At 44.9% G+C, this 17,100-nt stretch overlaps 1 protein-coding gene across 1 annotated transcript in view; it reads right to left on the bottom strand.

Annotated features, from left to right (window-relative positions):
* The window catches only part of LOC131028583 (putative ribosomal large subunit pseudouridine synthase SVR1, chloroplastic), a 225,056-nt gene that overhangs the window by 46,698 nt on the left and 161,258 nt on the right, over nt 1–17,100 (bottom strand). The window lies entirely within an intron of this gene.

Raw genomic sequence — 17,100 nt, 5'->3', positions numbered from 1 at the left:
ATGATAATGAGATCGTGGCGGAGATATTAAGCACAAAGTAGGGAAAGCACGAGACAGTGTGAACATACAGCCGACGGTTAAAAGAGTTACTGGGGAATATGGAGAACCAGCCGGCTGACGGACTAAAGAAGAGATGGTTCGTGGAAGGGTTGCGGTCATCCCTGTGGAGAAAGATGAAAATTGTACCGCCCACCTCATACGATGACACATACAACCGCGCGATGGATTTGGAAAGTGAAGGCAAAACATCACGGAAGAAAAAGGCAAGTCCTCTGCAGAAGAGGATTCCTCGGGAGAAAGCAGCAGTGATGAATCATCAAGTAAGAAGGTGCAAGCTCTTCAAAAGGATATGCACCGTATGTTGAAGGAACTTAAGAACATGAAAGGAAGCACGAGTAAAAACGAAGACGTGTGGTGCACGGAATGTAAGGAAGAAGGTCACACAAAAGGCACCTGCCCGAAGAAGGCATTCTGCGAAATTTGCCAAATGCTAGGACACGCCGTCAAAGAGTGTCCCTACAACATGAAAACAAAAGGGAACCAAGTATTCTTCGCGCAAGAGCAACCCTTGCTGTCCGCAGCAGCAGGCTCCGCCCAACCGCAAGCCGACGCCATTGCATCATCCAGTGGTTATAGAGGTAACCGAAGAAGAGGGAGACAACAACAATCGGAGCAGAATGCAGTATGACGTTAAGGGGCGGCCAATAATTCAATGTCAGGCCTGCAACCAATGGGGGCACTTCGCTCGGGAGTGCCAGAATACTGAAACCCCCCAAAGCTTGTGTAGATGGTGCGGCCCCGGTGACCACGATGACACAAAATGTCCTAAGTCGAGGGTGAATATGCTCAATATTGAGAAGATGGGCGAAGACAAAGAAGTATTGGCGATCACTCGCGCGCAGGCGAAGAAGGCAACGTATCCCGACCCCCGAACAGAGAAGGAGAGACTGCGGGAGGCGAAGGCCGACATTGAATGGGAGATGGCGGCAGAAGGACGGAAGAACACGGAGATGATGAGTCCCTCAACCCGCCTGAAAGCGGAAAAGAATATCATTGGGCAAGTCTTGCAGATGGAGGTACCGATAAAGGTAAAAGACCTTCTAGACTCCATGCCACATTTGAGGATTGCCATCCTCGGCAATGTGCAAAGCACCGCACAAGCACCTTCGAGTGCACTGCAAGTGGAGGTTCCCGTCAGCCCTTCGACTGACCCGATGTTACTAGCCTTGAACAGTGGTAGACACCCAGCTGTGGTAGAAATGGGCATCCTTGGGACCATTCTGAAGGACACCATTGTGGACGGAGGTGCTGGGGTGAATGTACTACCAGAAGAGACATGGAAGAGGCTGGGGAAACCCACCCTGTGGCCATCCACATTTAATCTAGTGGGAGCCGACCAACACAGCATCAAGCCACTCGGCATATTGATGGCCCAGCAAGTGACAATTGGTACGCAGCCCTTCCTATTAGATTTTGTAGTTATTCCCTTGAAGAAGAAAGGCTATGACGCCATCCTAGGGAGAGTGTGGTTGATCACCACGAGGGTGAACCATAACTAGAAGAAAAATACACTCTCCATGGAGAAGGGAGGGCGGAAAAATATCATTGATCTACGGACCCAAGATGTTGGCGAAGAGCTCGCCTCTTCCGACTCAGACTCGGAGGACTCTAATAAATGGGAATGGGGTTCCGACGAAAGCAAAGGCAAGAATGCGGTGGAGCCGAACAGTGAAGGGGTACTCGAATTGGAGGGATGTTCTGAAGATGAGGTGTGCTCGCTCAACGGGCTCTTCCATTGGCAAATGGAGGACTACAAACTTTTTCAATGCAACATGTTGCAGATAGAGGAGCCCGCCAACCCGGAGGTCTTCCCTCCGGAATACAGAGAACATAACGAGGGGGAAGCCCGAGTGGACGAGGCACCCGCACATCAGTTCGAGAAAGACAAGCCAATTCAATTTGAAGAGTCCAAGCTGAAGGCAACAAACCTAGGAAAGGAGGAGGACCCACGGAATATATTAGTCGGGGATGACTGGGATCCCGTGTTGAAGGCAGCGGCCTTCAAAATATTTCTAGAGTTTAAAGACGTCTTCGCATGGACGTACAAAGACCTGAAGGGGGTACCTCCCGAACTGTGCGTGCACCGCATCTCGTTGGTACCTAGAGACCAGCCTGTACGAAAAAGACCGTACCGGATGAACCGCAACTATGCAGCGCCAGTGAACGAAGAGATAGAAAAAATGCTGGAGGCCAGTATCATTTTCAAAGTACAGACAAGTGAATGGGTGTCGCCCATAGTCATTTCATTAAAGAAGGAGGCTAACCAAATAAGGATTTGTGTGGACTTTCGGTGTCTCAATGCAGTTACGATTAAAGACCCCTTCCCAATCCCGTTTATGGACAGCATACTGGAGGAGGTGGCCAGCCATGAGATGTACTCGTTTATGGATGGATTCTCCGAATATAACCAAATCTCAATCACCGAAGAAGAGAAACCGAAGACCACCTTCGTGGTCGAAGATGGTGTCTATGCATACAATCGGATGCCATTCGGCCTATGCAATGCACCTGCAACGTTCCAACGAATTATACTACACATATTCGACAAGATGTCGATAGAGAATTTTAAAGCCTTCCTCGACGACTGGTCCATCTATAGTGGGCAAGATACGCATTCGGTAGCCCTCAGAGAGAGCCTGGAGAGATGCCAAAGGGCAAAGCTAGCCCTTAATCCAAAAAAAATGTCGATTTATGGTGCCACAAGACAAATTGCTTGGGCACATTGTATGCAAAGCAAGTCTAAAGACGGACCCAGACAAAATACGGGTGATCGTAGAGATGGAGCCTCCTATGGATGTCACCGGGGTAAAGTCCTTCCTAGGCCATATCGGCTACTATAGGAGGTTCATAAAAAACTTTGCACAAATATCCCACCCCTTGGACAAGCTTACTCGCGAGGGTGAGTCGTACACCTAGGGGACCCCAGAGAGTGAAGCATTTGAGGAATTGAAGACGAGGCTGGTAGCTGCCCCCATCCCCACTTACCCCAACTGGGACAAGGAGTTCCATGTCCACGTGGACGCTTCAAACTTTGCGATCGGTGCCACACTGGCCCAAGTGGGAGGTCACAGGTTGGATCATCCCGTCTATTTTGCCAGTAGACTGTTATCCAAAGCGGAGAAAAATTACAGCACAATAGAACGGGAGGCATTGGGGATGATCTATGCAGTGCAAAAATTCAGACACTATCTGTTGGCGACACCATTCACATTCTACGTAGACCATCAAGCCCTCATGTACTTGGTCAACAAGCCGATAATTCAGGGAAGGATTAGTCGATGGCTACTCTTGCTGCAAGAGTTTACGTTCACCATTATCGTGCGGCCTAGGAAAAGCCATGTGATAGAGGACCAATTATCACGCATAAAGTTAGGAGAACCAACGGAAGGGGTGGACGATGATTTTCCAGATGCCCACTTATTCCAAATTGTTGCATTGCCACCATGGTACACGGCCATCGGGGAATATCTTTCTACTTCAGTCTTTCCGCCAAGCATGCTACTAGGAGAACGAAGGAAACTGGTTTTACGAAGTCGAACATTCCAACTAATCAATGGACTGTTATATAAGATGTGACCGGATCAAATACTCAGAAGATGTGTGATGGAGGAGGAGGTGCCAGGAGTTCTCCGAGAGGCGCACGAAGGGTCGACGGGGGGAAACATGGGACTGGCCACTACTGCACGGAAGGTGCTACTCGTGGGCTTGTGGTGGCCCACGCTATATAATGACACCCAAGAATGGGTTGTTGGTTGCGACACGTGCCAAAGGGCTGGGAAACCATTGAAGCGGGACTTTATGCTGCTCAACCCCTCGCACGCGCAGGAATTATTTGAACGATGGGGGTTGGACTTTGTCGGACCACTCAAAGTCAGCCGTGCTAGGCGGTGCAAATACATCGTGGTAGCCACGGAATATTTGACTAAGTGGGTGGAAGCACGAGCCCTACCCGATAACTCGGTGGTGAGTATAGCCAGATTTATTTATGAGCAAATCATTACTCGTTATGGTATCCCCATGCAGCTGATGAGTGACCAAGGTGGCCATTTTGTCAACCATGTTATTAAGTTGCTCACGACAAAATTTAAGATCTTCCATTCTCTGTCCAGTCCTTACTACCCTCGAGCCAACGGGCAGGCGAAGGCCACGAACAAGATCCTTGTAGGAGTCATTTATAAATCATGCGGGGTCGAAGGGGAAGATTGGCAAGAGAAGTTACCCTCCGTGTTGTGGGCTTACCGCACGATGTACAAAGTGACTACGGGACAAACGCCCTTCCAACTCATGTATGGGCAGGAAGCAGTGGTGCCCGCCGAATTCATGGTACCGAGTCTTCGTATTGCAATAGAAAATAGACTCGGCGATATGGACAGCCTGAGGGAGCGACTTTATGCTCTGAATAAACTTGATGAGAAGCGGATGATGGCTCAGTGGGCAACCGAGACAACGCAGCAGAGGAGGAAGTTGTGGCACGATAAGCACCTAAAGTGAATGAAGTTCACCCCAGGACAACTCGTGTTGAAATATAATGGGCGAAATGAAATTAAACCTGGAAAATTTAAAGTGAGGTGGCTAGGACCTTACAAAGTTCGCGAAGTCGCAGCAAATGGATCGGTTTGGCTGTGGATATTGGACGACCACGAAGTGACTGAAGCCGTGAACGGGTCCAAATTGAAGGTTTACCACAAACGGAGGGAACCTGGACCCTCCAATCAGGGTGTTTGACAGTAAAAAAAAAAAAAAGAACCACGGTGGAACCACTGCACGGTGGCAACATCGGCGGTGGAAACACCATGCGGTGGGACCACCAACAGTGGAACCACCGTGCGGTGGGAAAACCAACGGTGGGGGTGGTGGATACCACCGCCGCCGCAAGGCATAAAGGCGCCGAAGACATAAACACAGCCAACCGCACAAACACGCAGCCCCCGCACACATGCACTCCACCCAACAACGCAGTGCCCACGCAAGCATAGGGCAGGCACACGCAAGGCATACGCAGCCATACACAGCCATCCAGGAGGTAGTTAAGGTGGTTATGCAACCGTATGGCTATAACCAGAAATCAGTTATAGGAGAAATTAATGGAGTCAGCTGGGAAACGGAGTTGGAAGAAGCAGTTGCAGGCTTCCTCTAGTAGCAGCTAGATGAATAGAAATACCAGGGTCATGTCGTCAAGCATGCGTGTTGCAAGCAGCACAATGGATGTCAGCGCAAGTCAGAAGAAAAAGCAGAAAGCACCACAACTTGCAACAAGTGGAAAAAATACATTGACTCCTCAGAATATCACCTTCGAGGGCCTAAACGGGTCTGAATGTCGGAAATGGTGGCAGGACACTCCCGACGATGATTTGGTGAAGCAAAACATTCGTAAGGCAAAAGTGGAGTGGGCTATTCAAATGCCCGTGTTTCTCATCCGCGAGTATGAGGGTGCCCTACGGTTCATGGTGGACACCTTTGACAGACACACACGGACGAGTACTTTTGAGTATCACGGGAGGGATATCACCATATCCTTCAAAGCTGTGGACTTTACCAGAGTATTCGGCATCCCAGGCAGATAGGGCAGGAAAATCGAGTTGAAGGCTAAGAAGATGAAGCGTGAGGAGAAAGAATATTGGATTAAATTAGTATCCAGAAACTTGACGACAGCAGAGCTGGACAGCGTGGCTGATGCCATGAAGGGACGAGGAATACGCAAGACCTTTGTTGCAGAGGGCCACTGGTGGTGCATAATGGATGTCATTAAGAGCAAGTTGACAGGATCTGGTAGGGCGTCGGACATCGCCCTCCCTCAAATTATGCTCATGAACGGGCTTATGAACGGCATTGTGTACGATTGGGCTGCGTTGCTAGCAGAGCGAATGTATGAGTTTTTGACGATGCAGCATCGCACGTTTTATATGCCCCACCATGCCATAAGACTGTTCTTGGAGGCCACGCGGGAAGTAGTGCCGAAGGCAGAGTTGGAGATACGGTCGCAACGACCGTTGGCAGCAGGTGAGCCTCCTATCATGTATTGGAGACACCTTGACATTGGGCACTCTTCCGCGAAGCGAAAACGGATGGTAGATACGGCCTCAGGGGAACCTGATAGTGGGAGGGAGACTTCCAGTAGTACAGAGGCTTTGGAGGCGGAGGATGAAGAGGATGATAGCAGCAGGGCGACGGAGGAGGGGAGGATGGATCCAACTGGGGAGAGGGTCCTTTTTGCCCCACCCTTGCTACCGATGGGCACACCTGTGATGTCATCTGGAGTGGGAGGCACCTCTATTCCAGCATTTGGGCAGAGCCGCACGCCAGTTGCACTTGGCGCCATCCAGCAACAGGTAGCATCACCTCCGCAGGGTCAAGCACCACCTTCGGGACCGGCCCAGGCCACGGAGGCACTTACCGAAGACATGGCGGAGTTGTGTATAGATGGGTCGCCGCATCGAGTAGTGGTAGATGAGGAGCAGGGACTGAGGGGGGTGGTTGATACAGAGCCTCAGGTGCGGTCGAATGTTGTTGGACCTGAGGCAGTGGTGATCGTTTCTGCCTCCTTTTTGGAGGAGCCCATGGCTATGGCGACACACACTCCAGTCGTAGACCCGTTGATAGTGGCTATGGAGAGTTGGCTAACTCAGCGATTTCAGATGACAGTGGTACCACCTGTGGGAGCTACTGTATTCTCACCTTGTCGAGAGACTCGAGCTGAAGTAGTAGACTTAGACGATTCATCTAGCGAGGCACATGTACCAGCAGTTGGGAACGAGGCAGGAGAGTTCATCTCTGCCACCCAGGAGCAGAGGGATGCTACACTTCTAGTGGCGGAGGAGGTACCTTCATACCAGCAAGATGCGGCAGTATCGGTTATGACAGAGACTTTTGAGTTACCCCTTGGCGCTCTTACACAGATGCCACTTCCATCATGGTCACAGCCTTCGGAGCAGGAGGGGGAGGACATTGAGGCCTATTTAGTTGACATGGTGACGAGGGGTAGGCGAGTGGTGGCCACGGCCCAGACACGAGCATTGCAGCAGGTTGTGGTGGAGTTAGAGAGGATCCTACAGTTTATGCGGGTGGGCTGCCCCGCAACCTTTGCTGCATGTTTTGAGTCTCCGGGATGGCCTACTACTCAGACGGATGAGATGCTGCAGGCTTGGATTGTGCGTGAGCCCATTGTGGAGAGTCGGGTGATGGCCGTCGTCTGAGAGATTGAGCAGGTCTACCGAGACGTCGACTATACACTAAGGCGTACACAGCATGAGTCTGCGATCCGCGAGGCTGCTCGCGTCGAGTTGGAGAGGGATGTGGCCAATCAGCAGGCCTCATGGGCAGCAGAGAGGGCACAATTGTTGGCGCAGCTTGAGATGGCTCGAGCAGAGAAGGCTGAGGTGGAGACTCGCCTTTCGGCGGAGCAGAGTGTGAGGAGCCTCGTGCAACGGGAGTTGGATGCAGTCACTGCGCAGAGGAGCCTATTGCAGGCTCGATTGGTTTGTATGACGAAGACAGCGAATACGAAAGAGGAGTTGCTGGAAGCCGCGCATATGGTGAAGACGGCTTTGGAGAAAGTGTTGGTGGCGGAGCGTGATGTGACTGCACGTACTCAGCAGGTTTATGAGCTTCGCGCCCGCTTGGCAGCCCAGACACCAGCATCTCAGCCTTCTACGTCAAGGACACTTCCCCAGCCCCCTCCTTAGTTTTGTCTTGGATGTATATTTTATATGGGTTGCATTGCCTCCATTTTTGTTGTTAGTCGTCGGAGACGACTTCTTTTTTGGGGGGAATGATGTTGTCGGGAAATATGTATATCTTATGTTTTGGTAGTAATGTTATTTGTTAGTAGTTAGTTAGCCGACGGGTAGGTAGTTGGAGTCGCAACGGTTGTGTCGCACCCCTTCGGCTGTTATATATTGTACTACTTGCGGGTATTGAAGGGTGTGATGTTTACGACAAATAATACTATGGACATTGAGTGCATGCTGAGTCATTAATGGAAAGCTTATTCTCGTATTCATGTTGTTATTGCATTGTTTATTTCTGTATTACTTCTGTATTCCTTCTGTTTACCCAGTGAGGCAAACAGGTGCACCCTTCGAACCATGGATGTACTATTTTATCCATGAGGTGACTGCTGGTGTGAAAATGATAAATTGGGCAAAAATAATTAGCGACAATCTGGATGATCAATTGAAAAACCTGGAAAAGAATGGAACATTTTACATGAGTTCTTACTTGGTCTATTCTTTGGCCCGAACATTCAAATACAGAGGTCTAACATGCAAAGGAGCTGTTGGAAACAAGGAAAATGAGTTTTTTGTTTATGACTGCTATCCACAACTACACCCGGAGGAAAAGTTTCATTTCAAAAGAGTTAATGATGCATTTCTTATGCACATTACGAGAACCCTTCAGGGAGGTCTCCATTAGCAACTCTCCCAAGAGTCAAAGGATTTAATCAACAAGTTCGCCCATTGGTATATCCAATATCCGAGGTTCACTTACTTGAGGATCCAGGGATTCTTCGGACCTCCGTATAAGCTCTGCCCATTTTTCCTACAAACAAAGTGGTGCTACTTGAGGTAGTCAAATAGCTGGAGAATTTTATGATTGTTCAGAGAGGGAAGCAAAAGACAGGAGCGTCTTTCCCTCTAAGTATCGGAAATGGATTAGAAACTTGTCCATCAGCCCAAGCTGCCACACATGTTGAAAAGAAAATTTCATGGTACCCATTCTTTCAATATCAAGCAAGAAGGCATTTCGATCCTTTTCATCGAATGAGAAAGGTTGATGGAGAGAGCTTCGAGCATAGACCAAACCTCGAAGATTTTTTGGGCTAATGTAGCTGATAACTTCGAGATAAGAAAGAGATTTTGATCCAGGATCTCACTGAGCTTGATCAGGGCGTCGGAGGTATTTCGAGTGGCTGACCAAATTGAAGAAGATAATGAGTTTTTGCAGCCACACTTTGATAAGTTGGAGAATGAGCCTCTTGCTCTGGTTGATTGGGCAAATTCTGAAAGATCTAACTTGGGTGATCTTATGAGACCCGTGATTGAGTACTCAAAATGGTGGACATCTCAGAAAACAAAGGAGCTTAAATCAAGGAATATCGCCCTCACCTATGATCTCATGGGGACTAATGAGTCCATGTCTTCAAATCACAGGAGACGCAAATGTGAACAGAATGCATAAGTCTGGCGAAGGTCATTCGACTATAAGTGCTACATCTACTGCTCCAGTAAGAATTGTAATTGATGAACAAGAACAAGATAGTAAAATGGGAGCTAATGAGACAGAAGTTACTCCTCCCGTAATTGAGGAAATCATGGAGGAGATGGTTCAAGAACCAATTCAACCCCCTATTCTCACCAGGGTTCTAGAAGTTGAGAACCCAGAACCTCAGAGAGAATTCCTGGATGGCATAGTTACGACACCTAAGGGAGTTGAAGATTATTTTGATGAGAGTGGCATGGAACAATCAACCATCCCAGATTGGTTGAGGGAAAGAATGAAAGCCAAGGTTCCTGAGGAGGTCCATCCGGTAGAGAACAAATCAACATTCTTGGCTGAATTAAATAAACCAGCTGAAATAAGACCACCTAAACCAGGTAAGAAGTTCTCATTGATTCAAAGAAATAGTGCAGGGTTCAGATCAGTACAGGTAGCAGTACCGAAGGCAGGAAAAACTCAGGACAGCATTACTCTTGAGGACTATGAGGTCACTACTATAAGTTTGGGAAAGACCACCAAGATTCAGGAGGTCCGAGAATTAGATGATACCTGCAAATCCATAAAGGGGAGGCTAAACAAAGAGGTTGAAAAGAGAAAGAGATTGGAAGCTGAGAACGAATAATGGAAGAAGTATGTTCAACACTTAACAAAACCACTTGATCGGGAAGTACCAGTTGCTCCTCCTATACCTTTTCCACTGGAGTCAATGAAGGATTATGAGGATATGAAGACTACATTCAAAGAGGCCAAAGGATGGACTTCTGATGCCTCGGAGCATGCTGATATACTTGTTGCAAACTTAGTATGAGCATATGACTCCACCTCTTCCTTGTTGAGCAAAATCCAAGACATAGTTGAAGCTTGGGGAAATGTTGAGGAGATTCAAAACAGAATAATCCCACACTTGAAAACCATCAGAGGGCTTTCTTAGCAGGATTTGGTGGATGGAGAAGTTATTCAGTCAGGGGACAGATATAACTTCAACACTTGGTACTTTGCTTTGACGACTAGGGTTGAATCCCTGAGGAAATCCGAGGCTAACTGTTTGGAGATTGAAAAGATTGTCAAAGGTATCCAAGACAAGGTTTTCTTGGTGGCAGCAGAAATATGGCAGCGAGATGATGTGAGAGAAAAACATTTACGTGCAGAGAATCTGAAGGCCAAGATCCAAGCAAACTTCTTCAAAGTTTCAAGGCCAATTCTCAAGGAAGATCTCACCAAGATTTCGAGTTTCTTACTCATCGATGAGAAATTCCTTGCACAAGCAGCTGACTGGGAGGACACTCTCCCCACCTGTACTGATGACGTGGACATGATCGACTACCAAATTGACAACTTGCCAAGTGTCACCATGGAGGAGGTTCGACCATTAGTGTCCAGATACATTGCATCTACTAAAAAGGAAACCAGATGCCCACCTCAGTGAAATTAGCAGTTGTGCCACTTGTCTCCTATTTTGTTCAAACTGTTAGAGTTTTGGGAAACCCTAATTAGGGTTTTTATCTTTCAATTTGGACCCTTGATGACTGTTCGATCTCGAACATTCAAAATTTTTAGACTCCTATATAACGTTGCCTCCTCTCATTTGGAGAGTGAGAGGTTTTTGAAATATTGTTGCGAGAGGTCATTTTGGATAATACATTGCTTGTGTGCTTCAAGGCCTTGTAATCTCTTTTATCTAAATGATTAGCAAAGTTTTCAATTTCTCAACACAGTAGTTTAGATTTTATTTCATGTTGTTAGATGAATACGAGATTTCATAAGTATTGATTTTATGGTATATCTTCGCTCATACTTTTGATGAACAGATGATTTTTGTTCATTGTGTAAAGTTAGTTTGAGCTTTCCTTTGTGTATGCTTAACTTACAATCATAAGCACATCCCTTGAAGATTGCATCCGCTTTGTGTAGTTGTCCTAAGCAAGGCGAAGCAAAGAATGGTTATTGAGTTCACCTAGTCAATACTGTCTCTTGAATTCCTAGGAATAGATTAGAGCTTCTAAAACCCTTCTCTCCTTTTTAGTTTTTTCCATGATCCAAGTCCCAAATGATAGAGCTTCATTGTCTAAACCTTCATTGTGATAGTACAAAAATCCACTTGGGGATGCCATTGACATTGGCCCACATAAATTAGAGTGTACAAGATCTAATATTTCTTTTGTCCTACTTTCACTACTATGAAATGGAGTCTTAGTGTTTTTACCCATAGCACAACCTTTACAAGTATCATCATGAACATGACTAAGTTTAGGAGTACCTTTAGCCATCTTCTCCAATGATGGAAGACACCTGAAATGTAGATGTCCAAGTCTTCTATGCCATAGTTCGTTGGAACTGGAAGAGTCATGAAGAAGAGCTTGAACTGGACGAATGGAAAGCTTGTACAAACTCTCATCTCGATTCCCAATCACACGAGCAGTCTTGATACTGGAGTTCTTTAGCCATACAAAAACTTTCCCTTCTGAAAATGCTAATTGATAACCTTTGTCTTCCAAGGCTGAAATGGAGATAAGGTTCCTCTTGATTCCCGGTACGAACAAAACATCACTGAGATAAAGTGAAATTCTAGATTCTAAGTTGAGTGAAGTAGCACCAAATCCTTTCACTGAATAGCATGCATCATCTCCAATGATCACTTGAAGATTAGACTCCCTTTCCACCAAATCCGAAATATGTTCACGATAGCCTGTGATGTGTTGAGAGGCTCCACTATCAATCAACCAGGTGTCACTATCCGTGGGAACATTGTTTGATAAGCAGATATGAAGAGGAATCCATTAGAGTTGTCTTTTGCTTCCTTTTGAGTGGAGACTTCATTAATGTTTGCCATTTGCTGCTTAGGCCTTGTCAAACAATCTCTTGCATAGTGACCAAACTTGTCACATCTAAAGCACTGAATGTGAGAGAGATCTTTCTTCTTATTCTTTGAATCAGGTGTAGAATCTGATCTTTGATCTCTATTCCTCTTGAAGTTGTCGTTCTTCCAATTTCTTCCTTTCTTGGAAGATTGAGTGGCAAGAACATGAGTGTCTTCATTTTGAGAACCTTTGACAATTCCCCTTGCAGCCAATCTGGATTCTTCTTGGATGCAATCCGCACGAAGGAGGACCCCATTAAGAATTTTGTTAAACCCCTAGAACCACAAAACTTAAAAGAAGCCATTAAGAAAACCAGGATGGTCGAATTTAATGCCCCCAAGAATACCTCAACCAAGACCCCACACAGGAACGAGGGACCCCAGAGAGACCGCCAGGAAAAACCTTGCCACTTGTGCAAAAACCTTGGAGCTTTAATCACTAATGCAAGGAAAGAGACGAGCTCATGGAGAAAGGGTTATGCTTCAAATGCAAGGCCCCATGGGTGAGAGGCCATGATTGTAAAAGAGGACAGTTAAATAACACAAAAGAAGTACAAGATGAGGAAAGACCTTATAAAAGAACCCAGATTTGAAAACAATACACCTAGTACCTTGGTAGTAATCACTCAAGGAAGTGAGAATAGATGTTTCAGACTCAAAGGGACTATCAAAGGGCAAAAGGTAATTGCATTAGTGGACACCGGAGCCTCCCATGACTTCATTAGCAAACATTTAGTAGCAAAGAGACGATTAAAGACCCAAGAATTTGAAGGATTTGAAGTGATCATGGGCAACGGAGTCCTGGACAGGTGCACTCAAATTATACCCCAATTGGAAGTCACCCTGGGGGGACATACCATTACAAGGAACTTCTTTGTGGTAAACCTAGAGAATGATATCATTTTGGGAATGCCATGGATAAATTCATTAGGAAGGTTTACCATGGATAGTCCAAATCGAGAGATATGCTTCCAGCATGAAGGAAGGGAGATAACATTGAAGGGAATTCCCGACAGCTCTCCAAAAATAGTATCATGCAACAAAATGGAGAAAATCCTTAGACACGATCAAGGAGAGTGGGTCGCCCAATGTATGATCTTGGACAAATCTCCAACCGAAGGCCAGGTCATTCAAAGGGATATACAACCTATCCTTAGAAGACACAAAAAGGTCTTCGAGGACATTCCCCCGGGATTACCCCCAAAAAGGGGATTTGAGCATTCCATTGAATTAGAGGAAGGAGCAAAGCCTGTCATTACCACTCCTTACCGCCACCCACACAAGTTTAAAGAGGAGATTGAAAAAACCATAAAGGAATTATTAGAAATGGGACACATCCAACCAAGCAACAGCCCTTTTGCTTCATCGGTGGTATTGGTTAAGAAGAAAGACGGAACTATGAGAATGTGCATAGATTACCGGGCCTTGAATAAAAAGACTATAAAAAACAGGTACCCTATCCCGAGGATTGATGAACTAATGGATGAACTCCATGGAGCAAAATACTTCTCTAAAATCGATCTAAGGTCAGGATATCATCAGATTAGAATGAGGGAAGAGGATATTCCCAAAACAGCATTCAGATGTCACTATGGACATTTCGAGTTTTTGGTCATGCCGTTTGGTCTCACTAACGCTCCAGCCACCTTTCAGTCATGTATGAATCATACGTTCAGGCAACAATTGAGGAAATTTCTTCTAATATTCTTTGATGACATACTCATTTACAGCAAAACATGGGAAGAACACCTCCTGCACATCAAAGAGGTATTAAACATTTTGGAGTCTAAATCATTATATGCTAAAGCCTCCAAATGTGAATTTGGGATGAAAGAAATCATTTACCTAGGACACAAAATTAGTGAAGCGGGAGTAAGTGTAGATGAAGAGAAGATCAAAGCCATCAAGGAATGGCTCACCCCTAGAACCTTAACACAGTTAAGGGGATGTGTGGGACTATGCAGCTACTATAGACGCTTTGTAAAAGAGTTCTCCAAAATTGCAGCACCCCTTACTGATCTAACAAAGAAAGGGGCTTTTGCATGGAATGACCAGGCCCAACAAGCCTTCGAACACCTCAAAATAACCATGAGCACTTGTCCAGTATTAGCCATTCCCGACTTCTCTACACCGTTTGAACTACAATATGATGCATCAGGGGAGGGAATTGGGGCCATACTTATGCAAAAGAAACACCCCATAGCTTTTGAGAGTTGTAAACTTTCCGTAGCAGAAAGACTCTATTCTATCTCTGACAAAGAAATGCTAGCCATAATGCACGCCTTGGCCAAGTTTCGCCAATAGCTTGTCTGTGGGAGGTTTGGTGTGAAAACTGATCATAACAGCCTACGCTTCTTCTTGAGCCAGAAGGACCTTAATGATAGACAACAAAAATGGGTGAGCAAAATACAAGCCTACGACTTTGATATAGAATATGTGAAAGGAGTGAATAATGGGGCAGCAGATGCACTATCCCGACGGGTTCATCTTAACGTCATCACCAGTATCTCAAAGGACTGGAAGGAAGAAATCCTTAATGAATATAACCAAGATCCACAAACAAAGGAAATCTTGGCAGGAAATCTTCCAAACGAAGATTTTAAAGTTAAAGGAAATCTCATCTTGTATAAAGGAAGGATATACTTGAGTCCTCAGACCAGATTCAAAGGCAAAATTCTCAAAGAATTTCATGATAACCCCTTAGCAGGACACCTAGGGTACTACAAAACTTATAAACACGTTAGGGAACGATATGCATGGAAAGACCAGAAAAAGGATATCCAAAAATATGTACAAGAGTGCCTAACATGTCAGCGCAATAAAGCTGAACTCACCCACCCCGGTGGGTTACTTCAACCACTGCCTATTCCTAATCAAAAGTGGGAGAGTATTTATATGGATTTCATAACTGGGTTGCCAAAGACATTAGGGAAGGATAGCATTTTTGTAGTGGTAGACAAACTCACGAAATGTGCCCATTTTCTTGCAATCTCCACGGAATACAAGGCCTACCAAATAGTAGATCTATTCTTCAAGGAAATTTTCAGACTCCACGGACTCGCTCTAAATATCGTCAGTGACAGAGACAGCAAGTTTATTAGCCAATTTTGGCAGGAATTCTTCAAAATGGCAGGAATAAACTTGACCCCTAGTACCAGTTACCACCCTCAAACCGATGGGCAAACTGAAATAGTAAACAAATGGATAGAGGGCTACCTAAGGAACTATGTTACAGGGCAACAGACTGCTTGGGTTAAGTGGTTACACTTAGGAGAACATTGCTACAACACGACACACCACATGTCAATAAGGATGAGTCCTTTCCAAGCCTTGTACGGTTATGAAGCCACGAGCTTTGGGGAACTAATAACCCAAGAGAGCAAAGTACCAAAAGCACAAGACTTTGTGCAGCAGAGTAGGGACATCATGAAGACCTTGAAGGAGAATTTACATCAAGCTCAAAACCAACAAAAGATCTATGCTGACAAGAAACGCATAGAACAGTCATTTGAGGTCGGAGATTTGGTGTTTCTAAGATTGTAACCCTATAAGCAAACATCCCTCAAAAACAAAGGGACTGAAAAACTGAAACCCCGATTCTATGGACCCTACAAGGTAATTCGGAGGATCGGAGAAGTAGCTTATGAGATTGAGCTTCCTAGGAGCAGTAAAATACATAATGTGTTCCATGTTTCCCAACTTAAGAAAGTTCTCGAACAACACGTGGTTCCTTGCAGCAAACTACCCCCTCTAGATGATGAAGGGAAACTCACATTGTACCCAGAGGTCATTCTAGATACACGGAAAAGAGAACTCAGGAACCGGACCATTACCGAACACCTGATAAAATGGAGGAATCTCCCAGATGAGGATGCCACTTGGGAAAGGGAGGAAGATCTAAAGGTGCTTGAGGACAAGCAAAATTGAGACGGAGGGACTGTGATAACCCCTACGGTATCGCAAGATATAAAATCACTTGCGGGGTTAAGGATATTGTAAAGGAATAAATTGAAATAAATAATCTAAAGGAAATATATTTAATTTATTTAATAAAGGGAAAGTTATTTAAATAGTTAAATGGGAAGGTATTTAAATATATTCTTGATATGTAATATCGAATATATTTAAAAGAAATGTATATATTAAAATAAAAAAGAGAGGAAATTATATTCTTTTGAAATGTAATTAATATTTAAAATATTAAAAAGAAATAATATATGAAATACAATTAATATTCAATATATTAAATAATATATTATGCATTTAATAATTAAAAGGAAATATTATATAAAATACAATTAAACACTTATATTTTATATATTAATATATTTAAAGGGAGGGAACTGGTATCCCGAACGGGCTGGGTACCTCCGCACGAAGTGGTGCGTAGGTAACCGCAGCCTAGGCTATGGTTACCTCCGCACCCCTTCATGCGGAAGGGTGCCCGTGGGGACACAACCCCTCACAAGCTATAAAGGAGGCTGCGGTCAAATGAGGAGAGGGGAGGCAGCGCACGGCAGGGAAAAGGAAGGAGGTCAGCGAACAGCAAGGTAAGAGTCCTGTCCGGAATTAAATTAAAGGTATAATATATGAAGGCTTTTATTATTACTAATATTAATAGGTAGTATTAAGGGTTAAAGCTCATTAATATTAATGAACAATGGGTAATGGGTAAGGTCCATTAATAGGTAATGTTCATGGGGGTCTAGTGAATATTTATACACATCATAAGGTATGGTATGCACTAGTCATAAAATAGGGATAAAATGTAATCTTATAAATGTCATATACATAAGTTGCATATCAAGAGGGATTATGAATATAAGGTATTTTAAGAAACATATTGCAAATGTGAAGGATGGAAAATCATGTTGATGCATATATATATATATAAAAATAATTAAAGAATGCATTAAGAATTCTTGTTAACATAAAGGATCGTTTATGAACTGAAACTATTATGCAAA

Source organism: Cryptomeria japonica, chromosome 8, assembly GCF_030272615.1.
Source record: "Cryptomeria japonica chromosome 8, Sugi_1.0, whole genome shotgun sequence".
NCBI lineage: Eukaryota > Viridiplantae > Streptophyta > Pinopsida > Cupressales > Cupressaceae > Cryptomeria > Cryptomeria japonica.
This window is presented reverse-complemented; position numbering and strand designations above follow the sequence as displayed.